General features: G+C 36.0%; 2 protein-coding genes across 8 annotated transcripts in view; one reads left to right on the top strand and one right to left on the bottom strand.

The window, feature by feature from the left end:
• Positions 1-6373, bottom strand: part of CEP44 (centrosomal protein 44) — a 60843-nt gene extending 54470 nt beyond the window's left edge. For 3 of the 7 annotated variants that reach the window (XM_030919212.1, XM_030919254.1, XM_030919252.1), the window contains exon 1: positions 6144-6317. The gene's annotated coding sequence lies outside the window, so the exon portion shown is untranslated. Of the gene's footprint in view, positions 1-5957; positions 6006-6056 lie in introns of those variants that run through there. The other 4 variants (XM_030919226.1, XM_030919231.1, XM_030919219.1 and 1 more) reach the window with 4 other exon arrangements.
• FBXO8 (F-box protein 8) overlaps positions 5933-12231 on the top strand; it is a 55477-nt gene continuing 49178 nt past the window's right edge. The window contains exon 1 of the mRNA XM_010360727.2: positions 5933-6790. The gene's annotated coding sequence lies outside the window, so the exon portion shown is untranslated. The remainder of the gene's footprint in view (positions 6791-12231) is intronic.

Here is a 12231-nt window from a genome sequence, read left to right on the forward strand (position 1 = left end):
ATCTCAAGACAAACAATAATAAAAACACAGTATACCCAACTATATAGGATGCAGTAAAAGCAGAGTAAGAGAAGTGTTTATAGGCAATAAATGGATTAAGAAGAAAGAGGCAGGACATGGCGGCTCACGCCTATAATCCTAGCACTTTGGGAGGCTGATGCAGGCGGATCATGAGGTCAAGAGATAGGGACCATCCTGGCCAACATGGTGAAACCCCGTCTCTGTGAAACATACAAAACTTAGCTGAGCGTGGTGGTGCACACCTGTAGTTCCATCTACTCGGGAGGCTAAGGCAGGAGAATCACTTGAACCCAGAAGGCAGAGGTTGCAGTGAGCCAAGATCATCGTGCCACTGCACTCCAGCCTGGTGACAGAGCGAGACTCTGTCAAAAAAAAAAAAAAAGAAAGAAAAGAAAGATATCAATAAACAACCTAACTTTACACCTCAAGGAACCAGAAAAAGAACAAACTAAATCCAAAATTGGCAGAAGGAAGAAAATAATAAACATTAGATCAGAAATAAATGAAATAGAAAATTGAAAAACAATTTTAAAAATTGACAAAACTAAAAGTTCCTCTTTTGAAAAGACAAACTAAATCAGCAAATCTTCAGCTAGACTTTAAAAATATAAGACTCAAATAAAATCAGAAATCAAAGAGGAGCCAACTGATCCCACAGATATAAAAAGTATCATAAGGGACTATTATGAACAATTACATGCCATCAAACTGGACAATCTAAAAAAAATGGATAAATTCCTAGAAAACTATAACTTACCAAGACTGAATCAAGAAGAAATAGAATGCCTGAATAGACAATAACAAAAAAGGAGATTGAAGGAATAATCAAAAATTCCCACAAAGAAAAGCCAAGAGCCAGACACCTTCTAGCAAACATTTAAAGAAAAATTAATACAAAACCTTCTTAAATATATCTTAAAAAAAAAAAAAAAGAGTGAACAGTTCCAAAGACATTCTGAGGCTTGCATCACCCTGACACCAAAGCCAGACAAAGACACTACAAGAAAACTACAGTCTAATATATTTGATGAACATAGATGCAAAAATCCTCAACAAAATGTTAGCAAACCAAACACAACAGCACACTAAAAGAATCATATACCATGACCAAGTGGGATTTTTCTTTGTGGTATAAGGATGGTTCAACACATGACAACCAACCAATGTGATATACTGCATTAATAGAATGAAGGATAAAACTCACATGGGTATCTCCACAGATGCAGAAAAAGCACTTGACAAAATTAGATACTCTCTCATGATAAAAACTTTCAATAAATTCGGTATGGAAGAACCTTATAGCAAATTAGGTAAAGGAAGAACAAAATAAAGTCCATTTATGAGAAGCCCACAGCTAACATACTTAAAGGTAAAAAACTGAAAGCTTTCCCCCTAAGATCAGGAACAAGGCAAGGAGAGGCTACTTTAGCCTCTCCTATTCAGTGTAGTATTTTAAGTTCTAGCCAGAATAACTAGGTAAGAAAAAGAAATTAAAAACATCCAAATCAAAGAGAAGAGGTAAAATGATTTACCTGTTTGCAGATGACATGATCTTATATGTAGAAAACCTTAGGGACCCCAACAAAAATGTGAGAATAAACAAATTTGGCTTTAAAAAAGAAGGAAATCCTGCCATTTGCAACAACATGGATGAACCTGAAGGACGTTGCGCTAAGTGAAATAAGCTAAACACAAAAAGACAAATATTGTATTATCTCAATATATGTGAAATCTAAAATAGTCAAATACAAGCAGAGAATAGAATGGTGTTTATAAGGGAATTTGGGGAGAACAAAATGAGGAGCTGTTGTTCAAAGGGTACAAAGCTTCAGTTATGCGAAATAAACAAGATCTGGAGGTACAACCCAGTGTCTGCGATTAGCAATATTGCATTCTTAAAATTTTGCTAAGAAGTTAGATCTAATGTTAAGTGCTCTTATCACAAAAGGTGAAAAAAAGATGGAAAGGTGAAAAAAGGAAACTTTTCAAGGTGTTGGCATTGATTTCTTACAGTAATAACAGTTGGATGGTTTTACCATATCTACTTATCTCCAAACAGAAATTGTATACATTAAATGTCTATAGCTTTTTGTATGTCAATCAGACCTCAATAAACAGGTTAAAAAATGAAGCAGCGCCAGATCCCTGCACATACACCTCTAAAAATAGTCCCTTTGTATATAAAGCAACCCAAATTTTCCCCTTCTGAGTGTGTTATCTACTTAAAGGCCTGGACTACAAAATCCAAGTTTTCACTTTTCACCCAAAGTTTTTCCTTCTCACACACAGAATTTTGTCCTTCAGTGAGCAGATGCAAGAAGAGAATTTCAGAAATTACCTTTAAATACTACATTCTTATCTATACCTGCTATTACCAGCTCTACCTAATTCATTTCATCTTCTTTCTTCTCATGAAATTATAGAAACAGAAAGGTTAAATTACTGTAAAACACTTGAAAACATATTGTCAGCATGAAATAATTATAATTATCCTTTAATAAATTGCACCTTCTGAACAATTTTCGTCACTTTTTGATCTTCGTGTATTAATAAGTTACTACATGTAAATCATAACCAGAAGGGAAAGTCAAAACATTCCATCTACCAAGTAATGATGAAAAATAGAATGTGTGTGATTTAGTTAACTTAAAATATTATGGAAAGCAACAAATAACAGAAATGGTATCCGGGATAAATTTCCTGGACCTGGACAAGGATGTTTGGTGATATCTCAAGCTCTTCAAAACCTTTGCATATGCCATTTTTTCAAGCTTGAAAAGATACAGAGCAACTCCTTCCCTCTCCCATTCTCCATCTGGCTAATAGCCCTCGGCATCCTGCTTAAATGTCACAACCTCAAATAAGTCTTAGATCCCAAACTAATTAATCCTCCTCATTAATTTTCTCTAATAGACCCAGTTCTTTTCCTTCTTCGTACTTATCATAATAAAGAACCAAAATCTGTGCCTAGGGACCAAAATAGCACTCTACCTGAAAAGCAACACTCACCCTTGTAATTTCTCAGCTTTATTTCAGAATGAGCTGGGTTACTACCTGGGGTCCCAAAACGACCTATATCCCAATGGCCTAGAAGCAGAAGGAATACACTCATTCCCACTCTTGATGTTGATTCTTCACTTTAATTTAAAGCAACCACCATTGTCACTCAAGATGTTTTGCAGTCATCGGTCCCAAACTCCTGCTGGTTGGCCAAGTAGAAAAGGTGAACAGGGAAAAAAGGGCAAGAAATACAAAATATCTACGCTTTTCACAGAAAGAGTAAATTGGTACAATTATTTTGGAAAACTTTTTGGCGATACCTACTAAAAGCTGACATACATAGGGCCTATGAAACAGGAATATGACTCTGAAGAATGTACACAACAGAAAAACATATACGCGAACCAAAAGATTTGAACAAACTGAGACTTTAAACAAAATGATTCATTTTTTAAAAACTACCCCAAAAGTAATAGCATGGAGTTTATTTCTAAATGACTAAATTTCTTGCATGGAGTGGGGCTTTCATTAGATTTTCAAAGGAGATTTTTCCCAAAGAAGAGGCATAAGTAGGTATATAAACGATTAAGAACCTTTGCTAGAAGGAGATAGGCTTCTGAACTATAAAAGTCTAGTCAGCCAGTAAGGTGAAACTCAATAAGTTACATAAAAACATCTACCACAACTGTCCATGGACACTTCATAGAAGAAAAGTAATACATAACAATACCTTGAGTAATGAACCCTTTGAAAATGAAGCTCCTTTAAAATGAAGGCATTACATAAAATGAAAACAGAACAATTCATAAATCAGGTGAAGCTGGGTTAGCGTTTTCCTTCAATTCGCATTCCCCAGCTGTCCAGGATACAAATCATCCCTTTACACACCTTTTCTCTATCTTTAAATAAGGACAGGTAAAAAGGCTAGCAATTTACAAAATCCTAAATTTAGTAAGCTTCCTACTTTAAGCCCCTAGCCACTTATTTCCATAGCTATTTCCCCAGGGTAGAGCAACTGCTCCCTCTCTTTATGAACCTTTCTGTTTCTAGTCAGTTCTCCTTTATCAACATGGTAGGGAAGAGCTTATTGAATATACTTTTATAGACTTGTGCATGCACATTTTAGTCACTATTTTTCAGCCAATCAATTACTTCAACTAAACATTTACATTTTTAGTCGGAGATAATTTTAGGTACTGTCAAATGGGAGCTAACTAGAAAAAAGAGAGTCATCCTGAAATCACATTATACAAAACACTGGCTAAGAAGGTAAATTCTCTTTAGTATCCTTTAGGATGACTGAGGGTGGATGGACACACGGAAGTCTAAAAGAGATTTCCCAAGATCAGCCTTGACTTTCCTGAAAAACACAAAGTGAGGACTACTCTGGCCTTAACTGCAAAAAATGTATTCTTGGATTTTGCCACTGGCCAATATAGTAGGTCTGAGCTTCTTTCAGGTTCCAGACCCATCTATTTTAACACAATTCTTCTAGGGATACCTTCTTCTCATTATGACACTGTGTAACTTTAACGTAAATTCTATGTCTTTCCAGACTTCCTTTAGTCCTTCCAGATGAATATTCCATTTTCCCAGTGCAAGTAATTTTGTTTTATGCAACACTTTATGATATTTTCTCACCTTTCCTTTTTCTGACATCTTGGAAAACATTTCAGTGTCTCTTACATGATTTTTACCTCTGGTAATGAAATTTCTGACAACAAAGTGTCTGTCTTCAGTACCAGCAGAATAAATATTTTGAAGAGTAATACAAGTAGAGCTTGTGAAGGAGGTAAGTGATAGGAGACAGAAAAATAAAGGGATTTAAAATTGGGATTATTACAGAATAAAATTACAGCTACTGCTCTACATTCTCTTAAAGGGTTTTACTAAGTCTATTATAAAATTCAAAAGTCCTAAAAACAAGACATTAAAAGAAGCCAATCTATTATGTACATTTTAACACCTTACTTTCATTAATGAAAAATACTTTTAAAAATTTAACATTTTCAACTTACAGCACTGATCAAAGGAAAACTGAGGAAAAAAGGAGATACCACTCAGCTTGCAGCATAGATTCAATAATAAAGCTCTCAATATCCCTTTTTAGCTTCTTTCCTTGTCTACGAGTCAGATCTGCGCAACTGAACTTGTGGGAGAGGTTGTGAAAATGGTGTACTCTAGCAGTTTAAGATTTTCAACATCTCTCAATCTCATTGTTGTTAGAGGTCATTAAAACAGTGCCTCCCAATAGAATGTCACTGGACCAGAGTGATTTTTGTTTAGAATGAAGCAACTACACTGACTTTGTTAATAGTCAATGGCTAAGAGTTTGTGACATAGCACATAACGCGCGATATTACCTAAAAACGCGTATCAAAAACAGAAAAGATGAGAAAAAAGTTTATGAAACTGCAAAAGATACTAGGGAAATAATTCTCTAAGCGATAGGAGGGAGGTCACAGAAAGGCAAAGCACTGAGAAAGCTGGGTGGGAGTGGGGAGGAGTAAGGGACAAGTAAAGAGTTCAGTGGGACTGCTGTGTTCACATACACAATTAAAAGGTCTGCAGATAATTTGGGGCGGGGGGGAAGCGCCATAATTCCAGAGTAAAAGAGAGTAACAATTTCAAGACTAACTTATTATAGTGAGGGAAAAATCTGTAGCCTTCAATAAAGGTAGAGAAATATTTGAAAAGCTGGGGAAATGCAAAAAAGGAAAACACGAACTGCTGTCAGGAGCCGGATGTATCCTCACCCCAGAGGATCCAATAGCAATCAGTAAGCCTGTAACTTTCCAACCCTAAGTCACAACCTAATTCTGATAGGATGAGCTGCCAGGATATTTCCCACTTCGTTGACTAAAAGCTTACACTAGTTGGGTATATGAGTAAAGCTCCCCTCCCGCCACTTGATTTAAAAGAATGAAAAGGCGGACCCAGTCATTCGTCCCCGCCCAGGGTCTCTATAAGGGCGGCGGAGAGAGGCGACCTCTGCCCAATACAGAGCGCAGCCTTGCCGTCTCCTCGGGGCTCACCCAGCAGCCACCAGCAAAGAAGCCGGTTTCAAAGGCCCAGCACCACAGGGACAGGAGGAGGGAGCGTATGCAACCACTGACAATCACCAGAGTCCAGCCTCCCGCGACAAGTTGCTACAGCCAAGCGCCTGCGCCCAGACACGCTTCTCGCGCCGACCGTTTGTATCTGGAATTGTGGGTTCCTGCCCGCCACGCACCGCGGTAAGACCTTCAAAGCTGCGGGCTTCTCTGCGCTCCAGGATTCCTCGCTGCAGATTCCACACCGCGTTCGTCAAGACTCCTGTGAAAAGCGACTCTGCTGAGAGCCTTCTCAATGGCCAGTCCAATTCTAACTTGCAGCTGAGAAGTTTTTCTGATCTTGATGGTCAGAGGGGCTCGTGCTGCGAAGTGAGAAACAAGGAATCTATAGCGAATTGTAAACAACGGAAATAAAAATGCGTCTCAGTTAAGAGTTGGAGCCTAACGTCACTTCCGGCAACAATAGGAAACGTCAAAACTAGGGCAGTCGGCATTTCTGGCTCCTGCAGCTGGAGGTGCCCTGAGTTCTGAGGGTCGTAGTGCTGTTTCTGGTATTCTCATTGCGGTCACCTCCACCGGTGTGGACAAGTAAAGTTTGAACCGGCTTCTCCATGGCCTGGGCACCAGTTCCCGGCTGAGCTATTTTCTTTTTGGCTAAAAGCCCCCGCCCAGAGGCCGATTCGTCGCGGCGGCGGTGGAGATCGCAGGTCGCTCAGGTACAGGAGTCAATCTAAATATTTCAGATCTCTTGCCCTTTCCCTGTTCACCTTCACTTTTCTCGAAAATAAAGACAACCAGTGCTTGCCAGTTGGCCGAAACTGGCCGACCAGCAAGAGTTTGGGACCAATGAGAGTGCAAAGCATCTTGAGTGACAGCGGTGGTGGCTCATTAAAGTGAAGTATCAGTGTCAAGAGGCGGGACTGGGTGTGTTCCTTCTGTTTCTAGGCCATTGGGGTGTAGTTCGGTTTAGGACTCCAAGTAGTAACCCAGTGGCGTTGTGAAATAAACCTGAGAAATGACAAGGGTTACTTTCTTCAGGTCCAAGTGTTGGTTTTCGGGTCGAGTGTTATTTTGGTTCCTAGACACAGTGTTTGGTTCTTTACCACTTTCCAGTAATAATGAATGCAAATACAAGTATAGTTAGGATCACGATGGATTGCTAGCTGCTACAGTAGTCAAACTTCGGTTATATAAAACTTGGCAAGCTTTTATTTGTTTCTCAGCGGCTGTGTTCTAATCTCTTAGTAGGTTCTCAACGAATAATATTTATTTGGCAAAATTACATAAATTGATCCCATTCCTCGGTCATTTAATTTTTTTACTTTTATTTTTAGGTTCTGTATTAATTTACAAATAAAATAATTGATTCTACTTGTTTTACAAGTAAAATATTCATTTTCAAGGGTCCTAGGTGTATATCCCCAAATGAATATAGCATGATTTTTATTACTGCAAAGTGAAGACAATTTATGTTTTCTCTTTCAGTTTTCCTTTTCCTTCTTTTAGTGTTTGAAGTAATATATTTCTGAGGTAGGAGCTCTACACACTCCTCAACTCTACCCTTCACGAAAATGATATACGAAATAGAGTAGGTTTCAGAATAAAGAATAGATAAGTTTTATTATTTTTTTTCATATTTTGTCAGAAATGCATCTTTAGCCAGTTAACCTGACAATATGTCTGATGAGGTACTTCATTAGTTGTCTTGCTGGATAACAAATTACCCTCAAATTTACCCCAGCTTAAAACAACAAATATTATCCGTTTCTGTATGTCAGGAATTAGGGTGCATTTGTAACTTCATTTAATAATAACTTAGAGCAAATTAACTAATATTACTTGGGGCCCTTGGATCAATTGAAATACTTCCATCCACAAAACATTGTAATAACTTCTAGGTAATACAAAACGTTGGTCATAATTTATTACATATGACCACTTTAATGGGGAATGTGTGTTCACTGTTGCTGGATTAAAAGATATTTTCCTCATTTTACAATATGAAAACATTGAATTACCAAATCTTTAATCACAGAATGTTGAGATTAGTCATTCAGATTTGTAACTTTGTGGTTTATTGTTTAACCAGCTGCTATTGTGCCACTAATTTTTTCCTCATTTTGATTCAAATTTGGAAACTGACACTATTCCATTGACTGACCCATGATAATGCATCAAAATCATTAATACTAAAGTCTAAGAATTATGCATTTAACTTGTGTTTCTTTTTCTTGAATTATTTTACTTAAATAATTTGTTAAGCAATTTAAATGAAATATATCTATTTCTGGACATTTATGTTCACTTTCTTTTTCGTTTTGCTCTCATTGTTTTTCTGACAAATTTCTTGACATAGCTCTCTAATAAACTGAAACATTTTTGGCTGACTTGAATAAATTTATATCATATTTGGGGCAAGTACTTTTTTTGAGACAGATTTTTATTCTGTTGCCTAGGATGGAGTGCAGTGAGGCCAACAAGACTCACTGCAGCCTTGACCTTCTAGGTTCAAGCAATTCTCCCTCCCACGTCAGCCTTCAGAGTACCTGGGACCACAGGTACACGCCATCATGTGTGGTTAATTTTTTTAAATTTTTGTCTGACTGTGCTGCCCAGGCTGGTCTTAAACTCCTGATCTCAAGCGATCCTCCTTTCACAGCCTCCCAAGGTTCTGGAATCAGGTATGAGCCACTTTGCTGGGTCTGGGGCAAGTACTTTACAGCAATATAGAGATAAAAATATTTGTGGTTTGGAGTTCAGGCAATAGCTTTAGGGAGTTTAACTCTATACTCAGCAGTTAGTATATTTTTCAAGAATAGATTGCATAGGATTCATAAGCTATTTGAGTTAAGGAACCAGATTTTAGCAAGTGAGCCAAGCATGGAGAGACCCTATATGGAGTAGCGATTTGTGGAAGTCATGAATATAGGGAAAAAAGAGATGGAAAGGACAGATGTTAAATACACACACATGCACACAATCATCTCTTCTTTTGTTTATTTATTTTCAGAGTTTTTTCCCCTCACTTTATTTTACAGGGTCACAGAATTGTTTTTTCCAATTTTAAATGGTAGTAAAATATACGTAACATAAAATTTACCATCTTAACCAGTCTAAGTGTACAGTTCAATGGTATTAATTACATTGATAATGTTGTGCCACCATCGTTTTATTTTCACAGGATCACATAATTGTTTTTTCCAATTTTTAAATTATAGTAATATGTACATAACATAAAATTTACCATCTTAACCAGCCGAAGTATACAGTTCAATGGTATTAATTACGTTGATAATGTTTTGCCACCATACTCTTTTTGTAAAACTGAAACTCTATACCTATTAAACAATAATTCCCCTCCCCCATTCCCAGGCCCTAGCAGTCATCATTCTACCTTTTATTTCTGGTTTTGGAAAATGGAAATGTTTGTATTCATATTACTGGAAAGTGGTAAAGAACTAAAACCTTATATATATGGGCATATCCAGTATTTGACTTTTTTTGACTGGCTTATTTAACTTGGCGTAATGTCCTCAGGGTTCATCTTTGTTGTAGGGTATGCCAGAATTTCTTTTCTTTTTAAGGTTACATAACATTCCCTTATATGTGTCGGCCACATTTTGCTTATCCATTCATCTATTAATGGACATCTGGGTTGCTTCCATGTTTTACCTGTTGTGAATAATGCTGCTATGAACATGGGTGTACAAATATCTTTTCCAGACCCTGCTTTCGATTCTTTTGGGTATATACCTGAAAGTGAAATTGCTAGATCACATGGTAATTCTGTTTTTAATTTTTTTTTTTTTAGGAAGCTCCATATTGTTTCCGCAGAGGCTGTACCATACATATTACATTCACATTAATAATACATAAGGGTTCCCGTTTCTCCACATCCTTGCCAACACTTATTTTTTTTTATGGTAACTATCTTAGTGGATATAAGGTGGTATCTTATTGTACTTTTGATTTGTATTTCGCTAATGATTAGTGATGTTGAGTGTATTTTCCTGTGCTTATTGGACGTTTGTATATTTTCTTTGGAAAAATGTCTTTTCAAGTCCTTTATCCATTTTTGAATCATGTTTTTGTTATTGTTGAGTTATGAGTTATCTGTAAATTATAGATATTAGATTTTATCAGATACATGATTTTAAAATATTTTCTCTCATTTGGTGAGTTGCCCGTTTACTCTATTAATACTGTCTTTTGATGCACAATTTTTAGTTTTCATGATGTTCAGTTGGTCTATTTCCAACTTGTGCGTTTTGAAATCATTGCCAAATTCAATGCTGTAAGCCTTTTGCCCTGTTTTTTCTTCTAAGAGTGTTATAGTTTTATGTCTTACATTTAAGTCTTTGATCCATTTTGAGTTTATTTTCATAGATAGTGTTGGATAAGGTTCCAACCTCATTCTTTTGAATGTGCATATGTTTCTCAGCACCATTTGTTGAAAAGACTGTCCTTTCCCCCATTAAATCATCTTGACACCCTAGTCAAAAATCTTTTGATCATATATGTGACGGTTTATTTCTGGATTCTATGTTCTATTTCATTGGTCTGTATGTCTGTTTTTATGCCAATACCATACTGTTTTGGTTACTGTAGCTTTGTAATAAGTTTTGAAATCAGAAAGTGTGTCTTCCACCTTTGTTGTTCTTTTTCAAGTTTGGTTTGACTATTAGAAGTCCCTTGAGATTCCATGTGGATTTTAAATTTTTTTTTTCTATTAATGCAAAAAACATCATTAGAATTTTGGCAGGAACTACATTGAATCTATAGATAACTTTGGGTGGTATTACCATCTTAATAATAATAAATCTTCCAATCTGTAATCACAGGATGTGCTTCCATTTATTTGTCTTCTTTCACTTCTTTCACTAGTGTTTTGTAGCTTTCATTCCAGAAAACTTTTACCTACTTGGTTAATTCTTAAGTATTTTATTATTTTTGATGCTATTGTAATTGGTATTATTTTCTTAATTTCCTTTTCAGATTGTTCATTGTAAGTGTAAAGAAATACAACTTATTTCTGCATTTTGACTTTGTATCTTTCTACTTTGCTGAACATATTTATTAGTTCTAAGTTTTTGGTAGAATCCTTAGGGTAACTACAAAGGATTTTACTGCTTTCTTTCCAATTTGGATGTCTTTTACTTTTTTTCTTGTCTAATTACTCTTGGAACCATGGAATTTTATAGCTAAAAAAGACCTTAGGGAACACCAATTTCAAAACCTTTATTTTACAGGGGAGGAAACTGAGACTTCAAACTTTTAGTGACTTGCCTGATGCTCACTACTAGCTAAGGAAGGAGACTGAGTCAAACTCATGTTTTCTTTCCACGTCTCTTTTCACTATTAAATGTTTTCTCATCTCATTTATCACCTTCCCCCTATTTCTGGCTGCCTTCAATATTCACTTAATTTAATACTTTGTTTTATTTGTATAAAAGCAACTCAGTGAGAATTATGACTTTTGTTTTGTTTTTTAATTCCATAGCACTCAGCAATGGCCTTTGTGGTTAGTGGGCAGGTGAGTGTGTGTATACTGAGAAGGTGGGTTAGGATATGCTATGCTACCATGACTACAGCTGATTATAGCCACGTTGAGTAAATAGTAATGCAATTAAGTAAGAACCATATAATTAAAAATAATGCTAGTGAGAAGTATGATACATTTATTTTATTTAAAATTTCAAATAATTGGACAATGGAACATTTCTTGAAAAACAAACCAAAGAAATTGAATAAGCCTAAAATTCTTAGATTTTTGGTTGCATTTAAATAACACATCTTAATATTTACATTTGTTTAGTTGCCATTTTCGTAACACTTATTACAGAATAAAATTAAAGAACAGGAAAAAAACCTTCAGGAACAAAGTAATATTGTAAATCTTTTTGAATTAAAAAAACCCTGCAAATGGTATGCCTTTTAGTAACAAAAACTGCTCTTGCAGGACCAGATCTTTAAATTTAATGAGTGGGGGCTTTTTATGTGTTTAATGTACCTTGTGACCTCTTAGTACTTAGCTATTTCCCTTTGCTCCTTAGAAAGACCTCCTTGTGGACTTACCCTTCCTTCATTTTTCTACATTTGTTGCCTTTAAATTTTAGGGATGTGATTGGTTATCAGGTTTTTTTTCTTTTTTAAAAAA

Source organism: Rhinopithecus roxellana, chromosome 2, assembly GCF_007565055.1.
Source record: "Rhinopithecus roxellana isolate Shanxi Qingling chromosome 2, ASM756505v1, whole genome shotgun sequence".
Lineage (NCBI taxonomy): Eukaryota > Metazoa > Chordata > Mammalia > Primates > Cercopithecidae > Rhinopithecus > Rhinopithecus roxellana.